Here is a 12,210-nt window from a genome sequence, read left to right as displayed (position 1 = left end):
ATGAGAAAAATATCAGACAAACCCAAACTGAGGAACATTTTGCAGTATACCCTAGCAGCACTCCTCAAAACTGTCAAGGTTATAAAGAACAAGCAAAGACTGAGAAACTCACAGCCCAGAAGAAATGAAGGAGGCAGGATGACTAAATGCAATGCGGTATCTTGGATGGGATCCTGGAACACAAAAAGGGCGTCAGTGGACAAAGTAGTGAAATCCAAGTAAGGTCTAGAGTTTGGTTGGCGGTAATACAGCAATGGTGGTTCTGCAGTTGTGACAAATGTAACAAGGTAACGGAAGATGTTAACAAGAATGAAACTGGATGAGGGGTGTGCAGGAACTCTCTGCACTATCTTTGCAAATTTTACGTAAATCTAAAACTATTATAAAATAAACAGTTTTTTAAAAAATTAAATTGATATAAAAATATGAGGTTTTTATTTGGTTATTCCAATTTATTTGAAAGCAGTTTGTAAATTCAAAACTCATTTTAGAAATGTCGGATAAAGGAATTATTGTATGTTATTTTGAGAATACTTTTAGAATAGCTGAGTCAATAAGCTTTTTGCTGTCTCCCAGAATAGAGTCTCTGTTTTATTATCATTGTCATCAGCAAAATCATCTTAATGCTAAGGGGTCTGTGGAGTTTACCTGGTCCAGCCTCCTCTCTTTGCAAACTGAGGCCCAAAATGGGCAAGTGACTTGTCCAGAGTCACAACTTATTTAGTTTTTGGTGGTGTTAAAACTGTGAAACGAAAGATATTTTTTATTGCACATAAAGTACTAGAAAAAATATGAATATATGGGTGTGTATATGTTTGTGTATAAAATGTACATACACACATAGTATATATTATATATTGCATTACATATATAATCTTTCTTTTAATAGAAATAAGATGTAAAGGCATAGGACAGTGTCTTAGTGGGTCTGTTAGTCTGGTGGGGTTTTTTGTCTACACTGCTAAGGAAACACAGCTAGCTTAGTTAAGGAAGGAAGCTTGATATCAAAAACAAATAAATAAAGCTGTGTCCCTTTTCTGTGACAGGCATGCACAAGGTATTGAGGATTTAAAGGTGAGCCAGATCTGGTCCCTGACCTTGAGGACCTCATAGGACCGTCTAGGAAGCAAACTAAAACAAAGTTTTATAATAAAACCCATAAGCATAAGGATAGATGTGTGTGCTGGAAAGCTCTGAGGAGAATCACCTGACCCAAGTATGGCACCAGCTTTAAGAAAAACTTCTTGGAAGAGTAACCACCTGAGATGCCTTAAAAGATGAGTGAGGAGTTGGCCAAATGGAGAAGAAAGGGGGAAGGGATTCCAGGCAGGAGAAAGGACTTTTTGTCTTCTGAGATTGCAAGGAAGGAAGGAAAGAAGGGTGTGGGTTTAGATAAGGCCAGCGCTGAAGGGAGACAGGAAGTCGACAGAGATCAGGGCTGAGGACCTCAGTCATCACAGTGAAGCAGGATGTGAAGCCGTGTGCTGACAGTGAGGGATGGGTGCTGAGTGGGGAATGTGAGGAGAGTGGTAAAGATTTGGGCCTGTATCTGAGGGAAAAGAGAGTAGACTCTAAGCAAGGTAAATAAAGGGTTAATGAACAATTCTGGGCTGGTATTAGCACCAACAAATAGGAGTATGCAATTTCCTCTGGCAGCCTTCAGCTGTCCAAGTTCAGAGAAAGTACAGAGAAAGTGGGTTGTAGCATTCATCCTGGGTTCAGTTTTCCCAGGCAGGGATACACAGGAACCAACGATGGCTAGTATCAACTGCTCAGATATCAGCTGTAAAGTCCAGTATGGGTAGGGCACAAAAGGAAACAGAGAAAGTCAACAGACTGGAAGAAAATAAAGGCAGTGCAAAATTTGATGTCTCTAGAAGGAAAAGGGAAAGTAAAAATCTCTCAAAAATTGATTTGGTAGAAAAGAAAACTAATCCATGTGATAAGCTTCTGATTAAAAAAAAGAAGATGCCAAGAGGATTAAGAGACAGAGGACATTAAACCCAGATGACACTGACTTCAACAGAGGGTGACACAAGAGGGTAGAAGCTCAATGGTGCTTCAGGAGAGTGCATCCTGGGGTGGTGGAGTTGTCGGGGGTGCAGAATTGCAAAGCATTAAGGGATGAAAACACACCAAAGAGAGGAGATGGGGTAGAGATGACCAAGGATGCAAAAATGGCAAGAATGGTTGGAATAGACTGCTTCTAATATGGTCAGGAGAGAAGCAGCTCATGGTGAAGGCATAGGCTTTGGTATCAGGCCAACCTAACTATGTAACTACAGCCAAGTACATTAATCTCTCTAAGCCTGCCTTTCCTCATTTGTAAGAATACTGCTCTAACAAGCTGTAAAGAAGGTAATGCACCTGTGGCATGGTAAGTGGTACATAATACATGAGAGCCGGTGGATTTTTTCTCAACCTTCGCTGTGGCTGAGAGTTCTGGGTCATCTGGCCAGTCTATGCAAGGCCCGCACACAGTGAACAGGGCAGCGGCGATGCCCTAGTGCAGGCAGGCAGAGTCGCACTGGGAGTCTGATATGACTAAGAGCTTCCAGTAGCAAGAGTTTAATATTGACGCCTACCCTGAGATACAAAAATTGGTGGAGGTCAACATCCCAAATCACTCCCGCAGATATGTCTTCTAAAAACAATTCCCTTTTTGGCTCCAGGCGCTCCCCAAAGGGCTAATCTGTCACCTGTAGCTAGACAGGAGGCATACGCATGGCAGAAAATAAGGAGAGGGGGAAGCAGTTGAGTTGAGTAGAGGACAGGAACAAAGAGATGAGGAAAACCTGCATAGAGGCGACGTTGTTGAGTGAACTCAGTTGAATTCCATGGCTCTGGGCTTGGGTTGTGTTTATGACGAAAGGGCCATTCATGAGATCCATGGGGTCTTTAATTTTCATTATATCTAACATGTTGGTTATATTTATAAAATAGAATCGTAACTACATCTGGAAGTTTTACACAGAAATTAAGGTTGACGTATGTGCCAGATTGATTTATATTCCCTGATAAGATGGTAAAGATTTATTTTACTTTGCACTCTTACAGCTTGGATTATTATTCATACTTTATTTTGCAAATTGGTGGTAACCCAACTGCAGCCAAATCAAGAGTTCACATGCCAAGTTTTGGTCTGAAAAAGTTTTTGCATCCAATATATACTTGGCCACAAAAATAAGGAGATCGAATAATAGAAGAGAAAAGAAAGTGTTTTACATACTTTAGAGGTCAAAAACAGATGTGAGCAGAGTTCTCATGGAGTGTGGCTAGCTAACATCTGGTAATCCCTAATGCATTTCACTGTCCATTTGTAAGTTTCCCCCAATGTTTAATATCAACAGCTATTCAGGAACATAGTGACTTGCACAAAGAATAAAATTTATAGATAGCAGAGACAAAGCCAGAAAATTACTCTGTTCTTGGCATCCATCCTTCCTGGGCAAGGACTTCATATTTTCTTTCTGTCGATGCTATGTTTAATAAAGCTATGTGATTGGTTAGATTTCGATTGAGCTGAATGTGTTTTGTTTTGTTTCTCTTCTATGACTCAGTGACAAAAGAAACATAAAACCTTCTGCATACTTTAATCACAGAACTCTGGTTTCTTCTATGTAATCTCGAGAAGAATTGAGAAAATATCCCCAGAAGGACTAGTTGTTCCTATAGTGGGGGAAGAAGGCGAGAAAGGAAGATGGATAATATAGCCTATTTTCTTCCCTTGGCACACAGTCTGTCTGATTTCTTACTCCCTTTCCAACAACTCCCTTCTGCAAAGACAACTCCCACGTATTGCAGAATTTGTAAGGACATTTGCAGAGAGCAGACTTGTCTGTCTTTCTGACCACAAAAGGTTAAAAATGCTGAGGGACACGCTGCAAAGCTGATGAAGAAGTTATGATTCCCATTGTTAATCAGCAATTAAGATTAGACATATGTTCTCCACCCCATCTGTGGATCCAAGTTGCATTATATAAATTAGCAGTTATCTAGACATTCCTTTGACAGAACAGTCTGGCCCACAGAATTGATCAATTAGTGACTAATTCAGAGATGACAACAAGGTATCCACTGGTGTGCCTACTCCGGTCCACTGGCAGTGGCTGCCAGGAATACCAGGCATTAGAATTCTAAAGCTCTTCACAAGCTCAGTGGGAAAGTGCCTTCTTGGTAGATTCTGGGTGTCTGCCAGGGCGCTGGGCAGGCAGAGTAACACCACTTGAGCTACTTAGTTACCATCCCTGATTTGATCAAAGGAGTTTGCCATGATAGGATCTGTTTCCTAAGGTTTGGGAATTTTTAATTCCAGATAAACCCACAGTAACAAATGCATATGTATATTATGCAGTAATAGTAATAAGTCCAATCATATGAGGATGCTTTTCATCTTTAAAAGAACTTTTACATGTATCATCTCATGAGATTCTAAAATGATCACATGAGGGAACGGGGGCATATTTTTGTCCCCACTTCCAAATGAGGAAGTGGATTTCAGAACAGACAAGTGATTCATCCTGGGCCACGCAGCTAGTAAGTCAGAACATTTAGGAGAAATTTTGTAGTCATTTGAATATTTTGTAATCACTCAAATTTTTGACTCAAATTGGGAGTCAGAAAACTGTGGCTAGGAACTATGGCTGGGCTTTTCTGATTCCTGAATTTTCTAACAACAAATATAAACATAACTACACAGGAAACAGTTACAATAAACGTGTACACATGATTAAGTGACAAGGGGGAAATAGCTGGGCTTTGAAATGCGTGAATAACTGTATTAGTCAGAGTTCTCCAAAAGAACATAATATTTTTATACGCATATAAAGAGATCTATTATGAAGAATTGGTTCATGTGATTGTGGAGGCTGGCAAGTTCAAAATCTGCAGAGTCCGTGTCCCAGTTGAAGTGTGAAGAATGACAAGTTGTTGTAGAACCAGAAAGAGCAGATATCCCAGTTTAAAGGCCATCAGGCAGGAGAATTCTCTCGTACTCAGGGGAGGGTCAGCTTTTTGTTCTAGTCAGGCCTTCAACTGATTGGACAAGGCTCACCCACATTATGGAGGGCAATCTGCTATACTCAGTCTACCAATTTAAATGTTAATCTCATATAAAAACACCCTTACAGAAAAATCTAGAATGATGTTTGACCAAATATCTGAGCACCCTGTGGCCCAGCCAAGTTGACACATAGAATTAATCATCACAAATTCACCCCTTGTCAACTTGTTACCCATACACTTCTCCTTAAGCCATACTTAATCTCCAAATAAGGCAAATAAGATTATCCTTCTACCTAACACGATAGAACTATCCTGTGTACAATCAAAAACACACTAACTCTTTTCCCAGAAGAGAATGGGAAGTCCTTGAGGGATATTTATTCTCCTTGATATCTCATAACTTAAATACTATGAGGAGGGAATGTAAGGGACTGAATTGTGTCCCTTCAAGATGCATATATTGAAGCCCTAAGCCCCAATGTGACTGTGCTTGGAGACAGGGCTTTTAAAGAGTAAATTAGGATTAAATGAGGTCATAAGAGTGGGGCCCGAATCAGACAGGACTGGTGTCCTTGTACAAAGAGGAAGACACCAGAGATCTCTCTCTCAATCTGTACAAGCACAGAGGAAAGGCCATGTGAGGACACAGCGAGAAGGTGGCCGTCCACAAGCCAAAAAGAGAGATCTCACCATAAGCCAACGCTGGGGCTCCTTCATCTTGGACTTCCAGTCTCCAGAACTGTGAGAAAATAAATGTCTGTGGTTTAAGCCATGCAGTGTGTGGTATCTTGTCATGGCAGCCCAAACTAATACGATGATCAAAGCCTTACCTTAGGTATTTGTTACTATCACAGAAGAGACAACTTATCTAAAGTATATCAGTCCAATAATTGTCTGCATGTGCTAAACCATTCTGTCAGACTTCCAGGCTGGGCATAGACCCTAAATGAGTCTCCTTTTTAAAGGAAATCAGAAGACACACTTTCCTGGTTTTTTGAGGGCTGGATTATAAATTATAAACTGCTAAATCTTTCCACGCTGTTTCAAAAGCATTGTGGAGAAGTTGCCAATAGTAGGGAGAAAGAGAGGAGACAGTCAATCAATTTTATTGAGTTCTTACCATAGGCTGAGCCTTGGAGAAACTATGGGGAAAAGACATACACAGCCCCTACCCTCATTCGGTTTCTTACCTAAGCCATAGGATGGGGTAGAGAATTTCTTCCTCTGAATCTTTAAGGTTGTAATGAGAAAAAATTGGTTTTAAAAAATGTCTTTGGAGGTTCTAGTAGAAAGCCCAGCTGTGCATCTAGACTCAAACTGGAGGTCACTCCTTCCTGACTGGGGAAAGTCTTCGCACTTTTACTGATCATCTTTGGCTATCAGCAGGGGTAGTGGATTCCAGGGCCTGGTGATCCTGACATTGTGCCAGCAGCTGGGTCTAGAAGATTTCATTTAGGTCTGATGAGTTTGCAATCAAAGCATGCCTAGAAGATAAACTAGACTAACAGAGGCAGTGTCCGGGGTGTATGTATGTGTATGTGTGTATGGTGCGTTTTAAATCATACTACACAACCAACTGCTAGGCCTCTAACTTGTTGCAAGGCTCCTATGTTTGTAAGGGAGCAGTTTTCATTCTTTGAGCAGGACTATTTTTTGACAAAGTTGGAGAGAGCTCTTGAAATATTTTCAAGGTTAATATACCACCTTTATGCTATAAGTCCTAAAGAAAAGCCTGACAAAGGGTGGTCTGTAGCAACGCCAGGTGTTTCAGTTTTTCACCGTACTGCATTTGTAGATTTGGGAGATGACCTATGAAGCTGTAAATAAAAGCAATACACTTTTTCTGTGAAACAATTTATGAACTCTCCAATAGGTACAAAGTTCAATTCATTTAATAGATTGGTACAGACTTTCCTTGGGGAAACTAAAGGTTTTTCCCCCCTCTTCCTGAATCAAAAGTTGATACTGCAGAAATATTGCACAAACACCATGACCACAGCATCTTTTCTTTTTATTGAACAGCAGTTGCGGTTTGAAGAGTAACTTTCTTCAAAGAATTGTGGAGACTTCACAGCAATGGCTGAAGCTATTTCAACTCTCCAAACGTTACCTAATGGAACAAGTAAGCTTTATGTCTTTAAAATGAACCATATATATATATATTTTTTTTTTTTTCTTTGAAGCCTCTGGTACAGAACTTTTCAGCTCATAATATTTTGTATTGAGCATGAAATTGACTGTAATTCTTAACTGCTTCATCTTTTCAAAACCCCCAAAGTAGGAAAAAAAATTGAATTTTTTTAACAAGCTCAAGACCCAAGAATTACACCAACTCTGCCTTTGTTTCTCATAGAGCCTTAAGAAAAATCATGTATCAACATAGCTTCTGCTAAGTTACAAGCTTCCATCAGGTTGATGCCCTTCTAACAACAGCAAACTCCTAAACCTGTGGTGGTAAAAGGAGTGATGAACGATGAATGGAAGCAGGAGGGAATAGGTTAATAGACAGTGCTACTTTTTACCAGAAATTCAAGAAACTTCAAAAATACTGTGATGAGTCAACTCAATCCAATTTTGAGTCAAGGGCATTCAAGACAATTTTTATCATTTTCTAAAACTACTAAGAGTTGAAAATTTAATCACAGATGAAAATATCATTAACACGATTAGCTAAAAATTGGTTAAAATAAATGAAAGTCTTGGTATGACTGACCACATCAACCTATCAAGGAATTTTGAGGTCAGAGATGAGGCTTGTACTTGATCGCATTGAATGCAGATGACAGTTCCTTTTTCCCCACCCTTCAAACTCCCTTTCTACGCCTTTGCCTCCCACACACACACTTCCAGTCTCACCCTGAATGGAGCTACTGAAACTTGTTCTCCTGCCTACAGAGAGAAAGAGGCTGTTTATTCTTCCCTTACTACTCACCCCCCACACTCTTCACATTCACATTCCAAACTAGCAGACCCAGCCATGCCCCAGGCTTCTGTGGGGCCCATAGGTCTCAAAGATCTTGAATTCCATCCACAGCAGGGATGTAGACTGATGGGGGCGTGAGTGTAAAATGGGAGACCAATTGCAGGAGGGCCACTGCAAGGAGGGCCCCTGGGGGACACCACTTACCAAAATTGAAGGATTCTGGCTCTGTGACTCAAACTCAGGTGAGCAGCCTGAGTAAGTGAGGAAAGAGCCATGGTGTAATGCCTCTAGCCCTGAATCACCTATATGCTTAGGTGAGTATGACAACCAGCTCTCACCAGGGACCCAGGCCACTCACCATGGGACATCCTCTGTAAGCGGAAGGTGTGAGAAGGGAAAGGTTTCTGTCTTACAGAAGAGAACCAAAGAGCCAAAAGCAATGGCGATGGAGCGCTAAGTGCAGTGTGGACGTGATGATGCTCCAGAGGGGAGTGTCAATGGTGGATCAACCCCACCACGGGAGTAGCTAGAGCAAGAGCCCCCAAAGTACAATCCTGGCACTTCCAGAGATGATCATCTGAAGCAAGAGCACTGACCCTCAAATAGGGCAGAGGGAGTATCAGTTATATGCGAGACAAACATCTGCCCTCAGAGACTTGAGGAAGACCCTTTTGGTGACTTCATCTACAAGCTGGAGAGACCTGGGGATGTTTGAGTTACTTACATCTTAAACCACATTAGATCAAGACTTGTTTATGATTACAGAGCAAATCAAGTACTGGGAATGTAATTTAGACCTTTACTGCTAGCTTGATGGACCACATGCTCCCTTTATCTTTTTCATTTGTCTTGTTTGAGTTGCTTCATTTTTAACCAAGAAAGTGCAAAAGTGAGTCTATTTAATTTTTAATTCCGCACCTTTTCATAGCAAAAAGGAGACCTCGTTTTAAATCCTGCACTCCTAATCAGATACTGTCCCTGTGAATTATGACTTGTGCCTTGAGGTCAGAACCCACAGTAGCATAAAGGCCACAGTTGAATTCTGGGAATAGACTGCAAGAAGAAAGAGCAGAGCGTTGAGGACTCAGCCTTTGGGGATGCCAGCTGATAGACAGTGGAGGGATCCTAGGAGAAGCTAGAGTTCAAAGCCAGTTGCCTCTTTCAAAGATCAACCAGTCTAGATGTCTATAGTAACTAGTAAAAACATTGATTCCTATGTTTTATTTTAAATGCAGAACAAAGTTGACTTATACATGCATATATACATGCTTATATAAATATATATGAATGAGGAATTTTTCTCTCTATTTATAGAGAGAGATAAATAGATGGATAGTTAATAGATGTGTGTGCATATATAGATGCACACGTATCATAGATGTACATATGTGAGGCAACAGCAGGAGGCAGGAGAAGAAAATGTGGAAGAATTTATTCCTTCTGATCCCTTCTTGTCACACCTCATTTCTGTCATGGTTGCATTCTGGGATAGTTGCTTTAATGGGATCACTCTCTTCCATGGCTCAAAGCTTTCTTGGTGCTCCTTGCCCTTGTCCTTGCATGTTGGCTGTAGAAGCTACCGGTTTCCCAATGTTACCAATCCCTGGGTGCTTCAGCACCCTGTACTGGCTCCTTTAATTCTACCTCTACCTTTGTGAACTGTTTCTCATTAAACTGGTCTCAGTTAACTTTTTTTTAAAGATTATCACCTGAGCTAACATCTGTTGCCAATCGTCTTCCTTTACTTTTCTTCTTCTTCTTCTCACAAAAGCCCCCCAGTACATAGTTGCATATTTCTAGTTGTGAGTGCCTCTGGCTGTGCTGTGTGGGATGCCACCTCAGCATAGCCTGACGAGCGGTGCCATGTCCATGCCCAGGATCCTAACTGGCGAAACCCTGGGCCCACTGAAGCAGAGCACGTGAACTTAACCACTCGCCATGGTGCTGACCCCTCGGTTAACATTTTAAGGGTGCCAGCTGTCCCATGATGAGACTCCTACTGTGATAGAGGCGACTCCATGTTGATCTTCCTGTCAGACATCCAAGTGAAGATATACATAGGCAAGCAAAAATGAGTCTGGAGAAACCCTGAGGCTGGGAAAGTCTGGGCTGGAGAGAATAACATTGAAGAGTCTTCAGCATATAGATGTGAAGGGAATAGTTATGACCTCCTCTTGCTGACCTGCGTGCCATTTTGAATTTCCATCTTGTTGGATTCAAGGCAGTCCTGGACTGCCCCATCCTCACACTCAGGAAGCCTGACATCTAGGATTACACCATGAACTAATTACACTCCTTCTTCTAAATGTCCCTCAAGACCAATCTCCCCATGCCTCACATCACTGTTTACCTGGGTGATGAACAGAAACCCAGACTTCCCAGGCATCCATTTTCACCAGGACTCTCATCTCCTTACTGCTGTATACATCCCCATAATGTGAATTAATTCTTCTCTCTGTTTCAAACTCTTATACTTTAAACAATTTTAAATTCTTAATCATATGTCATTTAGTCTGTGCCCATAATGGACTATTCAAAAAGTGGCTAACATTTGTCCAACAATAGCACAAAGTAAATTCACTTAAGCCATTTGTTCATAATTACAATAGACATAATACACTTCATCATTGAACAAACTCCATGATAAACATTTGGCTATGGGGAGAATGGGCCAAATTATACTGATCATTTCTTTTTTACTATTTTGAGTTTGCCCTGACAGTCACGGCCGTAGACAGTTAATTGGATCTATAAATACTCCCAGTTAAGTTTAATTAGTTCTCTGTGCAGAATCTCAGGTTATGATATCTCTGGTTATAACTTCAGGTATATATTTTTAATTCCACAGGAGGTTTATTTTTAAAAATTGACCTAGAATATGCTCTGAGAAAAAAAAGAGAGAGAGAGAGAAAAGAAATTGGATAAAGGAGTGAGAAGAGTATGAAAAGATTAGTTACTCTGTAAAAAGCCAATATGATTGTAGAAGTATTAAAACCCCTGTAGGAGATTTACAGAGAAGGCTGCCCTGGATTAGAATTTGATATCAAATAACTTAACTGAAGTCATACAATTTCTGTGCCATTTGTAGTTGAGTTAATAGCATATGTTCCTGGAGGATTACAGCCAATGATTAAGGAAATTAGGTTTTGTTTGAATTTAATTTAGTTATATAAAGCTGCTACTATAATTTACAGCTTTGATATTTAATATTTAATAACCTAGATCTTAGAAGAATACTAGATATATCTGTGTCATTATGCCTTGAAATATTATTCCCATAAGTCATTTATATTTGCTGGCTGATAAGGATGTTCATCAACTAGACGGACTCAACATGAGTCCGCTGATAAACTCAATGCAGTTTTACAGTTTGCTGAGTCCCTTGTATGTTTCCACTCCATTTCCCACACCTGTAACTTACTGAATCATAATTTATCTGGCCGGTCAGTTGTCATAATAAAGAAACATTGCAGCCTTTACTGCAGCAGCCAGCTGTGGGAATGACTCAGCTCTGCCTTTCTCTCATATTTTATGTATCTGTGGCTTTTCGTCATTAAAAATCATGGGAATTTCTGAAAATATTGCCCCCTCAATAATTTAACTCCTGTTTTTCTTTAGCTGCCTTGCCACGTTTTTTTCCCTATCTATCTCCTTGACTTTTTCTTTCTTTTTTTCCTTCATTTTTCTGAGGCTCTGTAGTACTGATTCCAGTTTCTTTCCTGATGTATCTATATCTCTTTGCAGAAATTTAATTTTTCTTTTTCTTTGATTTACAAAAATTAATCCTAAATTTCTGATCCTATAGACTAGCTTTTATTCCCAAACATTCCTAATTTTTTCTCCCTGTATAAAAATATTTATACTACTTAAACTACGTTTTTCTTTTAGTACTTGTGATTTAAACCTTTTATCTCCTTTAGTCACATGTCTTTTATTGTCCTTACAGCTACTGAGAATCCTTCCCATCACTACCCTGTTAGTTTTGTTTCTCTCACTCTCTGCTTTTACTTCCTAGTTTGGGCTTCCTTCAAAGACAGGTCAAGTCAGCCCTTCAGAAAATGCACGTGGAATAATCTCTAACCTCAAAGAGTTTTAGAGATATGAACAGATGACTTAAGGAATACCTACTTTAACAATTTATTTTACATGTGTATATTCTTTAGGTAGGTAGCAAAGAGTAGAAATTTAAAGTTGGCCAGCACTTAAACATGCAAGTTGAAACACCACAGGGTTGTTTAAAGGGAGTAAAGAAATACATTAATACATTCTAAGAAATGAATTTC

Source organism: Equus quagga, chromosome 2, assembly GCF_021613505.1.
Source record: "Equus quagga isolate Etosha38 chromosome 2, UCLA_HA_Equagga_1.0, whole genome shotgun sequence".
Taxonomy (NCBI): domain Eukaryota; kingdom Metazoa; phylum Chordata; class Mammalia; order Perissodactyla; family Equidae; genus Equus; species Equus quagga.
This window is presented reverse-complemented; position numbering follows the sequence as displayed.